We start from the raw sequence: 16,176 nt of genomic DNA, 5'->3' as shown, positions 1-16,176 counted from the left end.
GGTGAGACGAGAAAATAAACTACAAAAAGATGGAAGGGGGTGCAACACGAGGACTTCCCAGGGGGTGACCCATCCTAATACTACTCTCGCCCAAGCACGCTTAACTTTGGAGTTATGATGGGATCCGGTGCGTTAGTGCTGGTATGATCACACCCGTAAGTCTATGCACGCAATTCGGTTTTATGTTGAGAAACTTGCGCCGCAGCGGCTTAAAGCGTCGATAACTTTTGACTCGGGATGAGTTACGAGGCGATCTGCATACGCACGCGAAGCTCTTTCAGACGCCGTCGGTGTGCCAATTAGGCGAAGCCCCATGGACCCCGCGCTCGCAGTGAAAAGAGGTCGTTTAACCCAGCTTCCGCCACTATTAGACGCGATCGACGCGTTTATCGGTGCAATCAGCTCGTTCGATCGATCCGACCGGCCCCACATTGCTCGCGCTGAGGTATGCATTAGATGCTCATCGCTGTCAAAAAAAAAAAAAAAAACGAAAAGCTACTAGAAAACGGGAGGTGAGACGAGAAAATAAACTACAAAAAGATGGAAGGGGGTGCAACACGAGGACTTCCCAGGGGGTCACCCATCCTAGTACTACTCTCGCCCAAGCACGCTTAACTTTGGAGTTCTGATGGGATCCGGTGCGTTAGTGCTGGTATAATCGCACCCGTAAGTCTATGCACGCAATTCGGTTTTATGTTGAGAATCTTGCGCCGCAGCGGCTTAAAGCGTCGATAACTTTTGACTCGGGATGAGTTACGAGGCGATATGCATACGCACGCGAAGCTCTTTCAGACGCCGTCGGCGTGTCAATTTTGCGAAGCCCCATTGACCCCGCGCTCGCAGTGAAAAGAGGTCGTTTAGCCCAGCTTCCGCCACTATTAGACGCGATCGACGCGTTTATCGGTGCAATCAGCTCGTTCGATCGATCCGACCGGCCCCACATTGCTCGCGCTGAGGTATGCATTAGATGCTCATCGCTGTCAAAAAAAAAAAAAAAGAAACGAAAAGCTACTAGAAAACGGGAGGTGACTTGAGAAAATAAACTACAAAAAGATGGAAGGGGGTGCAACACGAGGACTTCCCAGGGGGTGACCCATTCTAGTACTACTCTCGCCCAAGCACGCTTAACTTTGGAGTTATGATGGGATCCGGTGCGTTAGTGCTGGTATGATCGCACCCGTAAGTCTATGCACGCAATTCGGTTTTATGTTGAGAAACTTGCGCCGCAGCGGCTTAAAGCGTCGATAACTTTTGACTCGGGATGAGTTACGAGGCGATCTGCATACGCACGCGAAGCTCTTCAGACGCCGTCGGCGTGTCAAGTTAACGAAGCCCCATTGACCCCGCGCTCGCAGTGAAAAGAGGTCGTTTAGCCCAGCTTCCGCCACTATTAGACGCGATCGACGCGTTTATCGGTGCAATCAGCTCGTTCGATCGATCCGACCGGCCCCACATTGCTCGCGCTGAGGTATGCATTAGATGCTCATCGCTGTCAAAAAAAAAAAAAAGAAACGAAAAGCTACTAGAAAACGGGAGGTGAGACGAGAAAATAAACTACAAAAAGATGGAAGGGGGTGCAACACGAGAACTTCCCAGGGGGTCACCCATCCTAGTACTACTCTCGCCCAAGCACGCTTAACTTTGGAGTTCTGATGGGATCGGGTGCGTTAGTGCTGGTATGATCGCACCCGTAAGTCTATGCACGCAATTCGGTTTTATGTTGAGAACCTTGCGCCGCAGCGGCTTAAAGCGTCGATAACTTTTGACTCGGGATGAGTTACGAGGCAATATGCATACGCACGCGAAGCTCTTTCAGACGCCGTCGGCGTGTCAATTTTGCGAAGCCCCATTGACCCCGCGCTCGCAGTGAAAAGAGGTCGTTTAGACCAGCTTCCGCCAATATTAGACGCGATCGACGCGTTTATCGGTGCAATCAGCTCGTTCGATCGATCCGACCGGCCCCACATTGCTCGCGCTGAGGTATGCATTAGATGCTCATAGCTGTCAAAAAAAAAAAAAAAAAGAAACGAAAAGCTACTAGAAAATGGGAGGTGAGACGAGAAAATAAACTACAAAAAGATGGAAGGGGGTGCAACACGAGGACTTTCCAGGGGGTCACCCATCCTAGTACTACTCTCGCCCAAGCACGCTTAACTTTGGAGTTCTGATGGGATCCGGTGCGTTAGTGCTGGTATGATCGCACCCGTAAGTCTATGCACGCAATTCGGTTTTATGTTGAGAAACTTGCGCCGCAGCGGCTTAAAGCGTCGATAACTTTTTACTCGGGATGAGTTACGAGGCGATCTGCATACGCACGCGAAGCTCTTTCAGACGCCGTCGGTGTGCCAATTAGGCGAAGCCCCATGGACCCCGCGCTCGCAGTGAAAAGAGGTCGTTTAACCCAGCTTCCGCCACTATTAGACGCGATCGACGCGTTTATCGGTGCAATCAGCTCGTTCGATCGATCCGACCGGCCCCACATTGCTCGCGCTGAGGTATGCATTAGATGCTCATCGCTGTCAAAAAAAAAAAACGAAAAACTACTAGAAAACGGGAGGTGAGACGAGAAAATAAACTACAAAAAGATGGAAGGGGGTGCAACACGAGGACTTCCCAGGGGGTCACCCATCCTAGTACTACTCTCGCCCAAGCACGCTTAACTTTGGAGTTCTGATGGGATCCGGTGCGTTAGTGCTGGTATGATCGCACCCGTAAGTCTATGCACGCAATTCGGTTTTATGTTGAGAAACTTGCGCCGCAGCGGCTTAAAGCGTCGATAACTTTTGACTCGGGATGAGTTACGAGGCGATATGCATACGCACGCGAAGCTCTTTCAGACGCCGTCGGCGTGTCAATTTTGCGAAGCCCCATTGACCCCGCGCTCGCAGTGAAAAGAGGTCGTTTAGCCCAGCTTCCGCCACTATTAGACGCGATCGACGCGTTTATCGGTGCAATCAGCTCGTTCGATCGATCCGACCGGCCCCACATTGCTCGCGCTGAGGTATGCATTAGATGCTCATCGCTGTCAAAAAAAAAAAAAAAGAAACGAAAAGCTACTAGAAAACGGGAGGTGAGACGAGAAAATAAACTACAAAAAGATGGAAGGGGGTGCAACACGAGGACTTCCCAGGGGGTGACCCATCCTAGTACTACTCTCGCCCAAGCACGCTTAACTTTGGAGTTATGATGGGATCCGGTGCGTTAGTGCTGGTATGATCGCACCCGTAAGTCTATGCACGCAATTCGGTTTTATGTTGAGAAACTTGCGCCGCAGCGGCTTAAAGCGTCGATAACTTTTGACTCGGGATGAGTTACGAGGCGATCTGCATACGCACGCGAAGCTCTTTCAGACGCCGTCGGCGTGTCAATTTAACGAAGCCCCATTGACCCCGCGCTCGCAGTGAAAAGAGGTCGTTTAGCCCAGCTTCCGCCACTATTAGACGCGATCGACGCGTTTATCGGTGCAATCAGCTCGTTCGATCGATCCGACCGGCCCCACAATGCTCGCGCTGAGGTATGCATTAGATGCTAATCGCTGTCAAAAAAAAAAAAAAAAAAACGAAAAGCTACTAGAAAACGGGAGGTGAGACGAGAAAATAAACTATGAAAAGGTGGGGTGGGGGTGCAACACGAGGACTTCCCAGGGGGTCACCCATCCTAGTACTACTCTCGCCCAAGCACGCTTAACTTCGGAGTTCTGATGGAATCCAATGCATTAGTGCTGGTATGATCGCACCCGTAAGTCTATGCACGCAATTCGATTTTATGTTGAGAACCTTGCGCAGCAGCGGCTTAAAGCGTCGATAACTTTTGACTCGGGATGAGTTACGAGGCGATATGCATACGCACGCGAAGCTCTTTCAGACGCCGTCGGCGTGTCAATTTGGCGAAGCCCCATTGACCCCGCGCTCGCAGTGAAAAGAGGTCGTTTAGCCCAGCTTCCGCCACTATTAGACGCGATCGACGCGTTTATCGGTGCAATCAGCTCGTTCGATCGATCCGACCGGCCCCACATTGCTCGCGCTGAGGTATGCATTAGATGCTCATCGCTGTCAAAAAAAAAAAAAAAAGAAACGAAAAGCTACTAGAAAACGGGAGGTGAGACGAGAAAATAAACTACAAAAAGATGGAAGGGGGTGCAACACGAGGACTTCCCAGGGGGTGACCCATCCTAGTACTACTCTCGCCCAAGCACGCTTAACTTTGGAGTTATGATGGGATCCGGTGCGTTAGTGCTGGTATGATCGCACCCGTAAGTCTATGCACGCAATTCGGTTTTATGTTGAGAAACTTGCGCCGCAGCGGCTTAAAGCGTCGATAACTTTTGACTCGGGATGAGTTACGAGGCGATCTGCATACGCACGCGAAGCTCTTCAGACGCCGTCGGCGTGTCAAGTTAACGAAGCCCCATTGACCCCGCGCTCGCAGTGAAAAGAGGTCGTTTAGCCCAGCTTCCGCCACTATTAGACGCGATCGACGCGTTTATCGGTGCAATCAGCTCGTTCGATCGATCCGACCGGCCCCACATTGCTCGCGCTGAGGTATGCATTAGATGCTCATCGCTGTCAAAAAAAAAAAAAAGAAACGAAAAGCTACTAGAAAACGGGAGGTGAGACGAGAAAATAAACTACAAAAAGATGGAAGGGGTTGCAACACGAGGACTTCCCAGGGGGTCACACATCCTAGTACTACTCTCGCCCAAGCACGCTTAACTTTGGAGTTCTGATGGGATCGGGTGCGTTAGTGCTGGTATGATCGCACCCGTAAGTCTATGCACGCAATTCGGTTTTATGTTGAGAAACTTGCGCCGCAGCGGCTTAAAGCGTCGATAACTTTTGACTCGGGATGAGTTACTAGGCGATATGCATACGCACGCGAAGCTCTTTCAGACGCCGTCGGATTGTCAATTTGGCGAATCCCCATTAACCCCGCGCTCGCAGTGAAAAGAGACCGTTTAGCCCAGCTTCCGCCACTATTAGACGCGATCGACGCGTTTATCGGTGCAATCAACTCGTTCGATCGATCCGACCGGCCCCACAATGCTCGCGCTGAGGTATGCATTAGATGCTAATCGCTGTCAAAAAAAAAAAAAAACGAAAAGCTACTAGAAAACGGGAGGTGAGACGAGAAAATAAACTACAAAAAGGTGGGGTGGGGGTGCAACACGAGGACTTCCCAGGGGGTCACCCATCCTAGTACTACTCTCGCCCAAGCACGCGCCCAAGCACGCTTAACTTCGGAGTTCTGATGGGATCCGGTGCATTAGTGCTGGTATGATCGCACCCGTACGTCTATGCACGCAATTCGGTTTTATGTTGAGAAACTTGCGCCGCAGCGGCTTAAAGCGTCGATAACTTTTGACTCGGGATGAGTTACGAGGCGATCTGCATACGCACGCGAAGCTCTTTCAGACGCCGTCGGAGTGTCAATTTGGCGAATCCCCATTAACCCCGCGCTCGCAGTGAAAAGAGGCCGTTTAGCCCAGCTTCCGCCACTATTAGACGCGATCGACGCGTTTATCGGTGCAATCAACTCGTTCGATCGATCCGACCGGCCCCACAATGCTCGCGCTGAGGTATGCATTAGATGCTAATCGCTGTCAAAAAAAAAAAAAAAAACGAAAAGCTACTAGAAAACGGGAGGTGAGACGAGAAAATAAACTACAAAAAGGTGGGGTGGGGGTGCAACACGAGGACTTCCCAGGGGGTCACCCATCCTAGTACTACTCTCGCCCAAGCACGCGCCCAAGCACGCTTAACTTCGGAGTTCTGATGGGATCCGGTGCATTAGTGCTGGTATGATCGCACCCGTAAGTCTATGCACGCAATTCGGTTTTATGTTGAGAAACTTGCGCCGCAGCGGCTTAAAGCGTCGAAAACTTTTGACTCGGGATGAGTTACGAGGCGATCTGCATACGCACGCGAAGCTCTTTCAGACGCCGTCGGTGTGTCAATTAGGCGAAGCCCCATTGACCCCGCACTCGCAGTGAAAAGAGGCCGTTTAGCCCAGCTTCCGCCACTATTAGACGCGATCGACGCGTTTATCAGTGCAATCAGCTCGTTCGATCGATCCTTCCGGCCCCACATTGCTCGCGCTGAGGTATGCATTAGATGCTCATCGCTGTCAAAAAAAAAAAAAAAAAAAGAAACGAAAAGCTACTAGAAAACAGGAGGTGAGACGAGAAAATAAACTATGAAAAGGTGGGGTGGGGGTGCAACACGAGGACTTCCCAGGGGGTCACCCATCCTAGTACTACTCTCGCCCAAGCACGCTTAACTTCGGAGTTCTGATGGAATCAGGTGCATTAGTGCTGGTATGATCGCACCCGTAAGTCTATGCACGCAATTCGATTTTATGTTGAGAACCTTGCGCCGCAGCGGCTTAAAGCGTCGATAACTTTTGACTCGGGATGAGTTACGAGGCGATATGCATACGCACGCGAAGCTCTTTCAGACGCCGTCGGCGTGTCAATTTGGCGAAGCCCCATTGACCCCGCGCTCGCAGTGAAAAGAGGCCGTTTAGCCCAGCTTCCGCCACTATAAGACGCGATCGACGCGTTTATCGGTGCAATCAGCTCGTTCGATCGATCCGACCGGCCCCACATTGCTCGCGCTGAGGTATGCATTAGATGCTCATCGCTGTCAAAAAAAAAAAAAAAAAAAGAAACGAAAAGCTACTAGAAAACGGGAGGTGAGACGAGAAAATAAACTACAAAAAGGTGGGGTGGGGGTGCAACACGAGGACTTCCCAGGGGGTGACCCATCCTAGTACTACTCTCGCCCAAGCACGCTTAACTTCGTAGTTCTGATGGGATCCGGTGCATTAGTGCTGGTATGATCGCACCCGTAAGTCTATGCACGCAATTCGGTTTTATATTGAGAACCTTGCGCCGCAGCGGCTTAAAACGTCGATAACTTTTGACTCGGGATGAGTTACGAGGCGATCTGCATACGCACGCGAAGCTCTTTCAGACGCCGTCGGTGTGCCAATTAGGCGAAGCCCCATTGACCCCGCGCTCGCAGTGAAAAGAGGCCGTTTAGCCCAGCTTCCGCAACTATTAGACGCGATCGACGCGTTTATCGGTGCAATCAGCTCGTTCGATCGATCCGACCGGCCCCACAATGCTCGCGCTGAGGTATGCATTAGATGCAAATCGCTGTCAAAAAAAAAAAAAAGAAACGAAAAGCTACTTCGAAAACGGGAGGTGAGACGAGAAAATAAACTACAAAAAGATGGAAGGGGTTGCAACACGAGGACTTCCCAGGGGTCACACATCCTAGTACTACTCTCGCCCAAGCACGCTTAACTTTGGAGTTCTGATGGGATCCGGTGCATTAGTGCTGGTATGATCGCACCCGTAAGTCTATGCACGCAATTCGGTTTTATGTTGAGAAACTTGCGCCGCAGCGGCTTAAAGCGTCGATAACTTTTGACTCGGGATGAGTTACGAGGCGATCTGCAAAGGCACGCGAAGCTCTTTCAAACGCCGTCGGATTGTCAATTTGGCGAATCCCCATTAACCCCGCGCTCGCAGTGAAAAGAGGCCGTTTAGCCCAGCTTCCGCCACTATTAGACGCGATCGACGCGTTTATCGGTGCAATCAACTCGTTCGATCGATCCGACCGGCCCCACAAAGCTCGCGCTGAGGTATGCATTAGATGCTAATCGCTGTCAAAAAAAAAAAAAAACGAAAAGCTACTAGAAAACGGGAGGTGAGACGAGAAAATAAACTACAAAAAGGTGGGGTGGGGGTGCAACACGAGGACTTCCCAGGGGGTCACCCATCCTAGTACTACTCTCGCCCAAGCACGCGCCCAAGCACGCTTAACTTCGGAGTTCTGATGGGATCCGGTGCATTAGTGCTGGTATGATCGCACCCGTAAGTCTATGCACGCAATTCGGTTTTATATTGAGAACCTTGCGCCGCAGCGGCTTAAAGCGTCGATAACTTTTGACTCGGGATGAGTTACGAGGCGATCTGCATACGCACGCGAAGCTCTTTCAGACGCCGTCGGTGTGCCAATTAGGCGAAGCCCCATTGACCCCGCGCTCGCAGTGAAAAGAGGCCGTTTAGCCCAGCTTCCGCAACTATTAGACGCGATCGACGCGTTTATCGGTGCAATCAGCTCGTTCGATCGATCCGACCGGCCCCACAATGCTCGCGCTGAGGTATGCATTAGATGCAAATCGCTGTCAAAAAAAAAAAAAAGAAACGAAAAGCTACTTCGAAAACGGGAGGTGAGACGAGAAAATAAACTACAAAAAGATGGAAGGGGTTGCAACACGAGGACTTCCCAGGGGGTCACACAACCTAGTACTACTCTCGCCCAAGCACGCTTAACTTTGGAGTTCTGATGGGATCCGGTGCATTAGTGCTGGTATGATCGCACCCGTACGTCTATGCACGCAATTCGGTTTTATGTTGAGAAACTTGCGCCGCAGCGGCTTAAAGCGTCGATAACTTTTGACTCGGGATGAGTTACGAGGCGATCTGCAAAGGCACGCGAAGCTCTTTCAAACGCCGTCGGATTGTCAATTTGGCGAATCCCCATTAACCCCGCGCTCGCAGTGAAAAGAGACCGTTTAGCCCAGCTTCCGCCACTATTAGACGCGATCGACGCGTTTATCGGTGCAATCAACTCGTTCGATCGATCCGACCGGCCCCACAAAGCTCGCGCTGAGGTATGCATTAGATGCTAATCGCTGTCAAAAAAAAAAAAAAACGAAAAGCTACTAGAAAACGGGAGGTGAGACGAGAAAATAAACTACAAAAAGGTGGGGTGGGGGTGCAACACGAGGACTTCCCAGGGGGTCACCCATCCTAGTACTACTCTCGCCCAAGCACGCGCCCAAGCACGCTTAACTTCGGAGTTCTGATGGGATCCGGTGCATTAGTGCTGGTATGATCGCACCCGTAAGTCTATGCACGCAATTCGGTTTTATATTGAGAACCTTGCGCCGCAGCGGCTTAAAGCGTCGATAACTTTTGACTCGGGATGAGTTACGAGGCGATCTGCATACGCACGCGAAGCTCTTTCAGACGCCGTCGGTGTGCCAATTAGGCGAAGCCCCATTGACCCCGCGCTCGCAGTGAAAAGAGGCCGTTTAGCCCAGCTTCCGCAACTATTAGACGCGATCGACGCGTTTATCGGTGCAATCAGCTCGTTCGATCGATCCGACCGGCCCCACAATGCTCGCGCTGAGGTATGCATTAGATGCAAATCGCTGTCAAAAAAAAAAAAAGAAACGAAAAGCTACTTCGAAAACGGGAGGTGAGACGAGAAAATAAACTACAAAAAGATGGAAGGGGTTGCAACACGAGGACTTCCCAGGGGGTCACACATCCTAGTACTACTCTCGCCCAAGCACGCTTAACTTTGGAGTTCTGATGGGATCCGGTGCATTAGTGCTGGTATGATCGCACCCGTACGTCTATGCACGCAATTCGGTTTTATGTTGAGAAACTTGCGCCGCAGCGGCTTAAAGCGTCGATAACTTTTGACTCGGGATGAGTTACGAGGCGATCTGCAAAGGCACGCGAAGCTCTTTCAGACGCCGTCGGATTGTCAATTTGGCGAATCCCCATTAACCCCGCGCTCGCAGTGAAAAGAGACCGTTTAGCCCAGCTTCCGCCACTATTAGACGCGATCGACGCGTTTATCGGTGCAATCAACTCGTTCGATCGATCCGACCGGCCCCACAATGCTCGCGCTGAGGTATGCATTAGATGCTAATCACTGTCAAAAAAAAAAAAAAAAACGAAAAGCTACTAGAAAACGGGAGGTGAGACGAGAAAATAAACTACAAAAAGGTGGGGTGGGGGTGCAACACGAGGACTTCCCAGGGGGTCACCCATCCTAGTACTACTCTCGCCCAAGCACGCGCCCAAGCACGCTTAACTTCGGAGTTCTGATGGGATCCGGTGCATTAGTGCTGGTATGATCGCACCCGTAAGTCTATGCACGCAATTCGGTTTTATGTTGAGAAACTTGCGCCGCAGCGGCTTAAAGCGTCGATAACTTTTGACTCGGGATGAGTTACGAGGCGATCTGCATACGCACGCGAAGCTCTTTCAGACGCCGTCGGAGTGTCAATTTGGCGAATCCCCATTAACCCCGCGCTCGCAGTGAAAAGAGGCCGTTTAGCCCAGCTTCCGCCACTATTAGACGCGATCGACGCGTTTATCGGTGCAATCAACTCGTTCGATCGATCCGACCGGCCCCACAATGCTCGCGCTGAGGTATGCATTAGATGCTAATCGCTGTCAAAAAAAAAAAAAAACGAAAAGCTACTAGAAAACGGGAGGTGAGACGAGAAAATAAACTACAAAAAGGTGGGGTGGGGGTGCAACACGAGGACTTCCCAGGGGGTCACCCATCCTAGTACTACTCTCGCCAAAGCACGCTTAACTTTGGAGTTCTGATGGGATCCGGTGCATTAGTGCTGGTATGATCGCACCCGTAAGTCTATGCACGCAATTCGGTTTTATATTAAGAACCTTGCGCCGCAGCGGCTTAAAACGTCGATAACTTTTGACTCGGGATGAGTTACGAGGCGATCTGCATACGCACGCGAAGCTCTTTCAGACGCCGTCGGTGTGCCAATTAGGCGAAGCCCCATTGACCCCGCGCTCGCAGTGAAAAGAGGCCGTTAAGCCCAGCTTCCGCAACTATTAGACGCGATCGACGCGTTTATCGGTGCAATCAGCTCGTTCGATCGATCCGACCGGCCCCACAATGCTCGCGCTGAGGTATGCATTAGATGCAAATCGCTGTCAAAAAAAAAAAAAAGAAACGAAAAGCTACTTCGAAAACGGGAGGTGAGACGAGAAAATAAACTACAAAAAGATGGAAGGGGTTGCAACACGAGGACTTCCCAGGGGTCACACAACCTAGTACTACTCTCGCCCAAGCACGCTTAACTTTGGAGTTCTGATGGGATCCGGTGCATTAGTGGTGGTATGATCGCACCCGTACGTCTATGCACGCAATTCGGTTTTATGTTGAGAAACTTGCGCCGCAGCGGCTTAAAGCGTCGATAACTTTTGACTCGGGATGAGTTACGAGGCGATCTGGAAAGGCACGCGAAGCTCTTTCAAACGCCGTCGGATTGTCAATTTGGCGAATCCCCATTAACCCCGCGCTCGCAGTGAAAAGAGACCGTTTAGCCCAGCTTCCGCCACTATTAGACGCGATCGACGCGTTTATCGGTGCAATCAACTCGTTCGATCGATCCGACCGGCCCCACAATGCTCGCGCTGAGGTATGCATTAGATGCTAATCGCTGTCAAAAAAAAAAAAAAACGAAAAGCTACTAGAAAACGGGAGGTGAGACGAGAAAATAAACTACAAAAAGGTGGGGTGGGGGTGCAACACGAGGACTTCCCAGGGGGTCACCCATCCTAGTACTACTCTCGCCCAAGCACGCGCCCAAGCACGCTTAACTTCGGAGTTCTGATGGGATCCGGTGCATTAGTGGTGGTATGATCGCACCCGTAAGTCTATGCACGCAATTCGGTTTTATATTGAGAACCTTGCGCCGCAGCGGCTTAAAGCGTCGATAACTTTTGACTCGGGATGAGTTACGAGGCGATCTGCATACGCACGCGAAGCTCTTTCAGACGCCGTCGGTGTGCCAATTAGGCGAAGCCCCATTGACCCCGCGCTCGTAGTGAAAAGAGGCTGTTTAGCCCAGCTTCCGCAACTATTAGACGCGATCGACGCGTTTATCGGTGCAATCAGCTCGTTCGATCGATCCGACCGGCCCCACATTGCTCGCGCTGAGGTATGCATTAGATGCAAATCGCTGTCAAAAAAAAAAAAGAAACGAAAAGCTACTTCGAAAACGGGAGGTGAGACGAGAAAATAAACTACAAAAAGATGGAAGGGGTTGCAACACGAGGACTTCCCAGGGGGTCACACAACCTAGTACTACTCTCGCCCAAGCACGCTTAACTTTGGAGTTCTGATGGGATCCGGTGCATTAGTGCTGGTATGATCGCACCCGTACGTCTATGCACGCAATTCGGTTTTATGTTGAGAAACTTGCGCCGCAGCGGCTTAAAGCGTCGATAACTTTTGACTCGGGATGAGTTACGAGGCGATCTGCAAAGGCACGCGAAGCTCTTTCAGACGCCGTCGGATTGTCAATTTGGCGAATCCCCATTAACCCCGCGCTCGCAGTGAAAAGAGACCGTTTAGCCCAGCTTCCGCCACTATTAGACGCGATCGACGCGTTTATCGGTGCAATCAACTCGTTCGATCGATCCGACCGGCCCCACAATGCTCGCGCTGAGGTATGCATTAGATGCTAATCGCTGTCAAAAAAAAAAAAAAAAAACGAAAAGCTACTAGAAAACGGGAGGTGAGACGAGAAAATAAACTACAAAAAGGTGGGGTGGGGGTGCAACACGAGGACTTCCCAGGGGGTCACCCATCCTAGTACTACTCTCGCCCAAGCACGCGCCCAAGCACGCTTAACTTCGGAGTTCTGATGGGATCCGGTGCATTAGTGCTGGTATGATCGCACCCGTAAGTCTATGCACGCAATTCGGTTTTATATTGAGAACCTTGCGCCGCAGCGGCTTAAAGCGTCGATAACTTTTGACTCGGGATGAGTTACGAGGCGATCTGCATACGCACGCGAAGCTCTTTCAGACGCCGTCGGTGTGCCAATTAGGCGAAGCCCCATTGACCCCGCGCTCGCAGTGAAAAGAGGCCGTTTAGCCCAGCTTCCGCAACTATTAGACGCGATCGACGCGTTTATCGGTGCAATCAGCTCGTTCGATCGATCCGACCGGCCCCACAATGCTCGCGCTGAGGTATGCATTAGATGCAAATCGCTGTCAAAAAAAAAAAAAGAAACGAAAAGCTACTTCGAAAACGGGAGGTGAGACGAGAAAATAAACTACAAAAAGATGGAAGGGGTTGCAACACGAGGACTTCCCAGGGGGTCACACAACCTAGTACTACTCTCGCCCAAGCACGCTTAACTTTGGAGTTCTGATGGGATCCGGTGCATTAGTGCTGGTATGATCGCACCCGTACGTCTATGCACGCAATTCGGTTTTATGTTGAGAAACTTGCGCCGCAGCGGCTTAAAGCGTCGATAACTTTTGACTCGGGATGAGTTACGAGGCGATCTGTAAAGGCACGCGAAGCTCTTTCAGATGCCGTCGGATTGTGAATTTGGCGAATCCCCATTAACCCCGCGCTCGCAGTGAAAAGAGACCGTTTAGCCCAGCTTCCGCCACTATTAGACGCGATCGACGCGTTTATCGGTGCAATCAACTCGTTCGATCGATCCGACCGGCCCCACAATGCTCGCGCTGAGGTATGCATTAGATGCTAATCACTGTCAAAAAAAAAAATAAAACGAAAAGCTACTAGAAAACGGGAGGTGAGACGAGAAAATAAACTACAAAAAGGTGGGGTGGGGGTGCAACACGAGGACTTCCCAGGGGGTCACCCATCCTAGTACTACTCTCGCCCAAGCACGCGCCCAAGCACGCTTAACTTCGGAGTTCTGATGGGATCAGGTGCATTAGTGCTGGTATGATCGCACCCGTAAGTCTATGCACGCAATTCGATTTTATGTTGAGAACCTTGCGCAGCAGCGGCTTAAAGCGTCGATCACTTTTGACTCGGGATGAGTTACGAGGCGATATGCATACGCACGCGAAGCTCTTTCAGACTCCGTCGGCGTGTCAATTTGGCGAAGCCCCATTGACCCCGCGCTCGCAGTGAAAAGAGGCCGTTTAGCCCAGCTTCCGCCACTATTAGACGCGATCGACGCGTTTATCGGTGAAATCAGCTCGTTCGATCGATCCGACCGGCCCCACATTGCTCGCGCTGAGGTAAACATTAGATGCTCATCGCTGTCAAAAAAAAAAAAAAAAAAGAAACGAAAAGCTACTAGAAAACGGGAGGTGAGACGAGAAAATAAACTACAAAAAGGTGGGGTGGGGGTGCAACACGAGAACTTCCAAGGGGGTCACCCATCCTAGTACTACTCTCGCCCAAGCACGCTTAACTTCGCAGTTCTGATGGGATCCGGTGCATTAGTGCTGGTATGATCGCACCCGTAAGTCTATGCACGCAATTCGGTTTTATATTGAGAACCTTGCGCCGCAGCGGCTTAAAGCGTCGATAACTTTTGACTCGGGATGAGTTACGAGGCGATCTGCATACGCACGCGAAGCTCTTTCAGACGCCGTCGGTGTGCCAATTAGGTGAAGCCCCATTGACCCCGCGCTCGCAGTGAAAAGAGGCCGTTTAGCCCAGCTTCCGCAACTATTAGACGCGATCGACGCGTTTATCGGTGCAATCAGCTCGTTCGATCGATCCGACCGGCCCCACAATGCTCGCGCTGAGGTATGTATTAGATGCTCATCGCTGTCAAAAAAAAAAAAAAAAAGAAACGAAAAGCTACTAGAAAACGGGAGGTGAGACGAGAAAATAAACTACAAAAAGGTGGGGTGGGGGTGCAACACGAGGACTTCCCAGGGGGTGACCCATCCTAGTACTACTCTCGCTCAAGCACGCTTAACTTCGCAGTTCTGATGGGATCCGGTGCATTAGTGCTGGTATGATCGCACCCGTAAGTCTATGCACGCAATTCGGTTTTATATTGAGAACCTTGCGCCGCAGCGGCTTAAAACGTCGATAACTTTTGACTCGGGATGAGTTACGAGGCGATCTGCATACGCACGCGAAGCTCTTTCAGACGCCGTCGGTGTGCCAATTAGGCGAAGCCCCATTGACCCCGCGCTCGCAGTGAAAAGAGGCCGTTTAGCCCAGCTTCCGCAACTATTAGACGCGATCGACGCGTTTATCGGTGCAATCAGCTCGTTCGATCGATCCGACCGGCCCCACAATGCTCGCGCTGAGGTAAGCATTAGATGCAAATCGCTGTCAAAAAAAAAAAAAAGAAACGAAAAGCTACTTCGAAAACGGGAGGTGAGACGAGAAAATAAACTTGCAAAAAGATGGAAGGGGTTGCAACACGAGGACTTCCCAGGGGGTCACACAACCTAGTACTACTCTCGCCCAAGCACGCTTAACTTTGGAGTTCTGATGGGATCCGGTGCATTAGTGCTGGTATGATCGCACCCGTACGTCTATGCACGCAATTCGGTTTTATGTTGAGAAACTTGCGCCGCAGCGGCTTAAAGCGTCGATAACTTTTGACTCGGGATGAGTTACGAGGCGATCTGCAAAGGCACGCGAAGCTCTTTCAGACGCCGTCGGATTGTCAATTTGGCGAATCCCCATTAACCCCGCGCTCGCAGTGAAAAGAGACCGTTTAGCCCAGCTTCCGCCACTATTAGACGCGATCGACGCGTTTATCGGTGCAATCAACTCGTTCGATCGATCCGACCGGCCCCACAATGCTCGCGCTGAGGTATGCATTAGATGCTAATCGCTGTCAAAAAAAAAAAAAAAAACGAAAAGCTACTAGAAAACGGGAGGTGAGACGAGAAAATAAACTACAAAAAGATGGGGTGGGGGTGCAACACGAGGACTTCCCAGGGGGTCACCCATCCTAGTACTACTCTCGCCCAAGCACGCGCCCAAGCACGCTTAACTTCGGAGTTCTGATGGGATCCGGTGCATTAGTGCTGGTATGATCGCACCCGTAAGTCTATGCACGCAATTCGGTTTTATATTGAGAACCTTGCGCCGCAGCGGCTTAAAGCGTCGATAACTTTTGACTCGGGATGAGTTACGAGGCGATCTGCATACGCACGCGAAGCTCTTTCAGACGCCGTCGGTGTGCCAATTAGGCGAAGCCCCATTGACCCCGCGCTCGCAGTGAAAAGAGGCCGTTTAGCCCAGCTTCCGCAACTATTAGACGCGATCGACGCGTTTATCGGTGCAATCAGCTCGTTCGATCGATCCGACCGGCCCCACAATGCTCGCGCTGAGGTATGCATTAGATGCAAATCGCTGTCAAAAAAAAAAAAGAAACGAAAAGCTACTTCGAAAACGGGAGGTGAGACGAGAAAATAAACTACAAAAAGATGGAAGGGGTTGCAACACGAGGACTTCCCAGGGGGTCACACAACCTAGTACTACTCTCGCCCAAGCACGCTTAACTTTGGAGTTCTGATGGGATCCGGTGCATTAGTGCTGGTATGATCGCACCCGTACGTCTATGCACGCAATTCGGTTTTAT

General features: G+C 51.0%; 18 non-coding genes and 14 pseudogenes across 18 annotated transcripts; all 32 read right to left on the bottom strand.

The window, feature by feature from the left end:
- Window positions 1–36: 36 nt before the first annotated feature.
- Window positions 37–155, bottom strand: LOC148769271 (5S ribosomal RNA; annotated as a pseudogene).
- A 392-nt stretch (window positions 156–547) lies between these two features.
- Window positions 548–666, bottom strand: LOC148769270 (5S ribosomal RNA). Its single transcript, XR_016032648.1, has one exon. It is a non-coding gene; the product is annotated as a 5S ribosomal RNA (ribosomal RNA).
- Window positions 667–1,060: 394 nt separating this feature from the next.
- Window positions 1,061–1,179, bottom strand: LOC148769269 (5S ribosomal RNA; annotated as a pseudogene).
- Window positions 1,180–1,571: 392 nt separating this feature from the next.
- On the bottom strand, window positions 1,572–1,690 carry LOC148769268 (5S ribosomal RNA). The gene has a single exon (XR_016032694.1). It is a non-coding gene; the product is annotated as a 5S ribosomal RNA (ribosomal RNA).
- Window positions 1,691–2,086: 396 nt separating this feature from the next.
- On the bottom strand, window positions 2,087–2,205 carry LOC148769267 (5S ribosomal RNA). Its single transcript, XR_016032695.1, has one exon. It is a non-coding gene; the product is annotated as a 5S ribosomal RNA (ribosomal RNA).
- A 387-nt stretch (window positions 2,206–2,592) lies between these two features.
- On the bottom strand, window positions 2,593–2,711 carry LOC148769266 (5S ribosomal RNA). Its single transcript, XR_016032580.1, has one exon. It is a non-coding gene; the product is annotated as a 5S ribosomal RNA (ribosomal RNA).
- Window positions 2,712–3,105: 394 nt separating this feature from the next.
- On the bottom strand, window positions 3,106–3,224 carry LOC148769265 (5S ribosomal RNA). The gene has a single exon (XR_016032732.1). It is a non-coding gene; the product is annotated as a 5S ribosomal RNA (ribosomal RNA).
- A 395-nt stretch (window positions 3,225–3,619) lies between these two features.
- LOC148769264 (5S ribosomal RNA) lies at window positions 3,620–3,738 on the bottom strand. The gene has a single exon (XR_016032701.1). It is a non-coding gene; the product is annotated as a 5S ribosomal RNA (ribosomal RNA).
- Window positions 3,739–4,133: 395 nt separating this feature from the next.
- On the bottom strand, window positions 4,134–4,252 carry LOC148769263 (5S ribosomal RNA). Its single transcript, XR_016032731.1, has one exon. It is a non-coding gene; the product is annotated as a 5S ribosomal RNA (ribosomal RNA).
- A 392-nt stretch (window positions 4,253–4,644) lies between these two features.
- LOC148769262 (5S ribosomal RNA) lies at window positions 4,645–4,763 on the bottom strand (annotated as a pseudogene).
- Window positions 4,764–5,154: 391 nt separating this feature from the next.
- Window positions 5,155–5,285, bottom strand: LOC148769261 (5S ribosomal RNA; annotated as a pseudogene).
- Window positions 5,286–5,678: 393 nt separating this feature from the next.
- LOC148769260 (5S ribosomal RNA) lies at window positions 5,679–5,809 on the bottom strand (annotated as a pseudogene).
- Window positions 5,810–6,208: 399 nt separating this feature from the next.
- On the bottom strand, window positions 6,209–6,327 carry LOC148769259 (5S ribosomal RNA). Its single transcript, XR_016032684.1, has one exon. It is a non-coding gene; the product is annotated as a 5S ribosomal RNA (ribosomal RNA).
- A 399-nt stretch (window positions 6,328–6,726) lies between these two features.
- LOC148769258 (5S ribosomal RNA) lies at window positions 6,727–6,845 on the bottom strand. Its single transcript, XR_016032692.1, has one exon. It is a non-coding gene; the product is annotated as a 5S ribosomal RNA (ribosomal RNA).
- A 394-nt stretch (window positions 6,846–7,239) lies between these two features.
- LOC148769257 (5S ribosomal RNA) lies at window positions 7,240–7,357 on the bottom strand (annotated as a pseudogene).
- A 391-nt stretch (window positions 7,358–7,748) lies between these two features.
- On the bottom strand, window positions 7,749–7,879 carry LOC148769256 (5S ribosomal RNA; annotated as a pseudogene).
- Window positions 7,880–8,273: 394 nt separating this feature from the next.
- LOC148769255 (5S ribosomal RNA) lies at window positions 8,274–8,392 on the bottom strand. The gene has a single exon (XR_016032807.1). It is a non-coding gene; the product is annotated as a 5S ribosomal RNA (ribosomal RNA).
- A 391-nt stretch (window positions 8,393–8,783) lies between these two features.
- LOC148769254 (5S ribosomal RNA) lies at window positions 8,784–8,914 on the bottom strand (annotated as a pseudogene).
- Window positions 8,915–9,307: 393 nt separating this feature from the next.
- LOC148769253 (5S ribosomal RNA) lies at window positions 9,308–9,426 on the bottom strand. The gene has a single exon (XR_016032729.1). It is a non-coding gene; the product is annotated as a 5S ribosomal RNA (ribosomal RNA).
- A 393-nt stretch (window positions 9,427–9,819) lies between these two features.
- Window positions 9,820–9,950, bottom strand: LOC148769252 (5S ribosomal RNA; annotated as a pseudogene).
- Window positions 9,951–10,341: 391 nt separating this feature from the next.
- LOC148769251 (5S ribosomal RNA) lies at window positions 10,342–10,460 on the bottom strand. The gene has a single exon (XR_016032707.1). It is a non-coding gene; the product is annotated as a 5S ribosomal RNA (ribosomal RNA).
- Window positions 10,461–10,854: 394 nt separating this feature from the next.
- LOC148769250 (5S ribosomal RNA) lies at window positions 10,855–10,972 on the bottom strand (annotated as a pseudogene).
- A 391-nt stretch (window positions 10,973–11,363) lies between these two features.
- LOC148769249 (5S ribosomal RNA) lies at window positions 11,364–11,494 on the bottom strand (annotated as a pseudogene).
- Window positions 11,495–11,886: 392 nt separating this feature from the next.
- On the bottom strand, window positions 11,887–12,005 carry LOC148769248 (5S ribosomal RNA). The gene has a single exon (XR_016032806.1). It is a non-coding gene; the product is annotated as a 5S ribosomal RNA (ribosomal RNA).
- A 394-nt stretch (window positions 12,006–12,399) lies between these two features.
- On the bottom strand, window positions 12,400–12,530 carry LOC148769247 (5S ribosomal RNA; annotated as a pseudogene).
- A 393-nt stretch (window positions 12,531–12,923) lies between these two features.
- LOC148769246 (5S ribosomal RNA) lies at window positions 12,924–13,042 on the bottom strand. Its single transcript, XR_016032805.1, has one exon. It is a non-coding gene; the product is annotated as a 5S ribosomal RNA (ribosomal RNA).
- Window positions 13,043–13,434: 392 nt separating this feature from the next.
- LOC148769245 (5S ribosomal RNA) lies at window positions 13,435–13,565 on the bottom strand (annotated as a pseudogene).
- A 398-nt stretch (window positions 13,566–13,963) lies between these two features.
- Window positions 13,964–14,082, bottom strand: LOC148769244 (5S ribosomal RNA). Its single transcript, XR_016032703.1, has one exon. It is a non-coding gene; the product is annotated as a 5S ribosomal RNA (ribosomal RNA).
- A 397-nt stretch (window positions 14,083–14,479) lies between these two features.
- On the bottom strand, window positions 14,480–14,598 carry LOC148769243 (5S ribosomal RNA). Its single transcript, XR_016032802.1, has one exon. It is a non-coding gene; the product is annotated as a 5S ribosomal RNA (ribosomal RNA).
- Window positions 14,599–14,993: 395 nt separating this feature from the next.
- Window positions 14,994–15,112, bottom strand: LOC148769242 (5S ribosomal RNA). Its single transcript, XR_016032804.1, has one exon. It is a non-coding gene; the product is annotated as a 5S ribosomal RNA (ribosomal RNA).
- Window positions 15,113–15,505: 393 nt separating this feature from the next.
- Window positions 15,506–15,636, bottom strand: LOC148769241 (5S ribosomal RNA; annotated as a pseudogene).
- Window positions 15,637–16,028: 392 nt separating this feature from the next.
- On the bottom strand, window positions 16,029–16,147 carry LOC148769240 (5S ribosomal RNA). Its single transcript, XR_016032803.1, has one exon. It is a non-coding gene; the product is annotated as a 5S ribosomal RNA (ribosomal RNA).
- Between the last annotated feature and the right edge of the window lie 29 nt (window positions 16,148–16,176).

The sequence above is a fragment of the Erythranthe guttata genome, chromosome 7, assembly GCF_056151865.1.
Source record: "Erythranthe guttata isolate IM_541 chromosome 7, IM_541, whole genome shotgun sequence".
In the NCBI taxonomy this organism is placed as follows: domain Eukaryota; kingdom Viridiplantae; phylum Streptophyta; class Magnoliopsida; order Lamiales; family Phrymaceae; genus Erythranthe; species Erythranthe guttata.
Note: the sequence above shows the minus strand (reverse complement) of the source record. Positions and strands in the feature narration are given on the sequence as shown.